This window comes from Myotis lucifugus, unplaced genomic scaffold, assembly GCF_000147115.1.
Source record: "Myotis lucifugus unplaced genomic scaffold, Myoluc2.0 scaffold_0, whole genome shotgun sequence".
In the NCBI taxonomy this organism is placed as follows: domain Eukaryota; kingdom Metazoa; phylum Chordata; class Mammalia; order Chiroptera; family Vespertilionidae; genus Myotis; species Myotis lucifugus.
In genome coordinates, this window is record NW_005871048.1 from 34,887,601 (window position 1) to 34,891,050 (window position 3,450).

A 3,450-nucleotide genomic window follows, 5' to 3' on the forward strand; every position below is an offset into this window, starting at 1 on the left:
AAATAGGTATCAGTGAATAAAAGCTTGGTATTTTATTCCAAATAGGAGTACATATAATGTGGAAATCTGAAGCAATTATGCAGATAATTTGTCCAAAACTATGCTTCTCAAGTACATTCATCTTTCTGATGATTCGTCCACATGGTTGCCTCAGCTCACCATTGCCCACGTGAAGATTCTGATGTAGGTTCTGCACACTACTCCCTGGATAAACAATAATATAAGTGAAATAAGTCATACAAAGAAAGAAAAATACTGTATGTTCCCTCTTATATGTAGAATCTTTTTTAAAATCCTCAAAAAACAAGCTCATAGATACAGAGAACAGATTGGTAGTTACAAGAGGCGGAGGTGGGATGGGAGAAATGGGCAAACTGTCTGGATTTTTTATTATTTTAGTTTAAATATATTGAAAAAATTAAAGAATATAGGAGGAGGAAGGTCTATAATTTAGATTAAGAATTCATTCCTAGCTATCAATTAAATATATAAATCATGCCAGGGCTGCGGGTTCGATTCCCAGTGGGGGATGTGCAGGAGGCAGCCAATCAATGATTATTTCTCATTGATGTTTCTCTCTTCTTCTCCCTTCCTCTGGAATCAATAAAAAGGTATTTAATAAATAAATAAAAGGATTATAAAAACACCTAGTCACAAAAGATTTGTAGAATTGGGAAACTAGGAACTTAACCAAAATACTAGGTAATTTTTGCCTTGAGCAGAGAGAGTACATGTGTGTGCAAATAGTGATTTATTAATATATTTCAACTTTCAAACTCGAATAAATGCGTTCTTATTTCATATATTGGATTTAGATTTTACCGTTTAAAAGATAAAAATCAAGACATTCCTTAATTACTTGGCCACTAATTTTTGTTTTCAATGAGTATGTTAAAAGAGTATGTGGGATATTTTTCCTAACTCTTAATTATAAGACAACCCAGTCAGAGATGTAAAAGAACTGGTTTCTGAGGATGTTTTTATGTAGAACTGTTTTCCACTGGAAAACATAGTCTGCACAATTCTGGAATGCAAACACAGATTTATAAGACTAGTTTCCCATTAGGGAATCTTTATTCTCCTGGGATAGTTAGCTAATGCACTAAGATCTGAAGGTAGATGTGGGAGGTTTCCTCTGACCTTTACATCCAGGAGAGATGAGGCCCGGGGAGGAGTCTCACTGCAAAGGACCTGGAAATTTATTTGCAGAATTGGCTCCTCGGTCTTCCTTTGAATGAAATCCGTTTGCTTACCCCATCTGAGCACAACACTCTTTTTCCTGGGGCTGAAAGTTTGACAACTTCTGCCTGAATCATGGGGACTCTTACTTCTCACGCCATGTTTAAGCCAAAGAGCACAAATTAAGGTGGTGGGATGGGGACTGTAACTTCAGGGACTAATAAAGAAACTTGTTTTCCTTTCACAATGAAGAGCACATAGAAAATACTCTTATAGGTCGGTGAAGGAATTAGTCATCCAATCATGCATTATCTTGGTCAACTGAAACCTAACTTGCTCAATAAGAAATTCACATGATATTTTACAGTATTGTTTTATGTTAAATACCATGGGACAGGATTGTAAGGATGAAAAACTCAGACAACAATTGCCTCATAAGGGCTAAGAAAAATTCTACCAGGATATTAGCAAAGGTAAAGGAGCAAATTTACACTGTAAAAGGCACCATTTCCCCACAGACTACCTTTTGGCACTTCTTGAATGAGTGAGATTAGCAATCTAAATAAATCATATAGCCCTAGCATGTTTAGCTCAGTGGATAGAGCGGCAGCCCATGGATTGAAGGGTCCAGGGTTCAGTTCCGGTTCAGGGCACATGCCTTGGTTGCAGGTTCAATCCCTGGCCCCAGTTGGTATGTGTGCAGGAGGCAACCAATTGATGTGTTTCTCTCATATCAGTGTTTCTCTTTGTCTCTCCCCATCCTTTCCACTCTCTCTAAAAATCAATAGAAAAAATATCCTCGAGTGAGGATTAACAACAATAAAAAATCATATTTCAAGAGGTAACAGCAACAGATAAATTTTAAAGGGTTTATTAAAATAACATTTAGAAGACAATAATTCTTGAACTCTTATTAGAACCACAAAGAAAAAACAATTCTTTATGAATTTCATAAAGGACTGACATCTGTTAGTGATGATCTGGTAATATATGCTTACTCCAATAGCTGAACAGTTGTTTTTTGTTTATTTGTTTTCTAACCATAAGAGAAAGGCAAAGCCTATATGACACTGTACACACACGAAAAAGTGGTCACCGTGGGCCATACTGCCAATGAAATGGTAGGTAAGCATATCTTTTTCTGGTCAAGAGAAAAATAAAAAAAAAAATAGCACTCTGCATGCTTCAACCTACCAGATGATTTTCCCTAGAAATAATCCAATGAAAATGGCCACAATTACAGCAAGAAGTGAAGGAAAAGGACTGGCAACATCATCTCTGAAGGATGCAGTTGAGGTTAATCTAGGCTTATCTGAGGCTGCTACCTTTCTGAGCCTTAAGCCTTCATCTCAGATGTCGATTTTCTTCTGATAGCTTCATCATTTCTCCCTGAAGTCTTTTACACTCTTCCATGAGCTTCCCAGTTTCAGTGTCATTGAGTGAAACTTTGTGGTTTTGGTGTGAGTCCATCTGATTTAGGTGGATTCAAAGGAACAGCTTTGCCAGGTTCCATGTCATTCAATTTATCATTTTCATTGGGCATTTCAAAAACATCTCAATTTAGAATCCAGTAACTCATCAGGTTTGCCTCTTTCCACACAGCTTCCATATCTGAAATGTTTGGTGGAGCAAAAATTGTCTGCACCATAAACCTGTGTTTATTCTTTCCATTGGGATCATAGTCAAAAGGCTGTAGCATTACTGAAGCAGTCACAGTCAACCCTGGGTCAATAATCCCACTGTTGGGCCTCATGCAGTACCCAAAAGGTGCTGTAGTCTTCACTTTGAAGCATACTTTTCTATATGATGGATTTCACAACTTAAGATTTGTAGTGACTACATTTGTGAAGGAGCCTTTGAATTTGAGGTCTGTGGAAGGGGCGAGGACCAGGATCTGCTCATGCTTCGCCATGGCCACAGAGGCGGACACCATCAGAGGGCAGCTGGCTGGAGATGGAGACAACGGCAGCGGCAGCTCAGCCCAACTCTGATGAGGCCAGGTCATGGCTCCAGCACCCAGACACTTGCAGCCATGTCGCTGGGTTGTGGGCCACCCGCTGAGTCAGCAGCTCTGGATCCAATCTCACAACTGACTCAACTACACACGAGCCACCGAGGCCACAACACTGCAACCCTCTGTGCCCCACCTGACTCTGTGTAGCCAGGAGCCCCTAGCCAAATTCACATAATTTTCGTGAGTGAATTGCCTTAAATTTTCTCTCTTCCTCCTCCCACCCCCCAATTCTCTGGAGAGAATTTGGGAGTCCTGTT

The 3,450-nt window shown here is 39.4% G+C and overlaps 1 pseudogene; it reads right to left on the reverse strand.

Annotated features, from left to right (window-relative positions):
- Window positions 1-1,551: 1,551 nt before the first annotated feature.
- LOC102418807 lies at window positions 1,552-3,323 on the reverse strand (annotated as a pseudogene).
- Window positions 3,324-3,450: the final 127 nt, after the last annotated feature.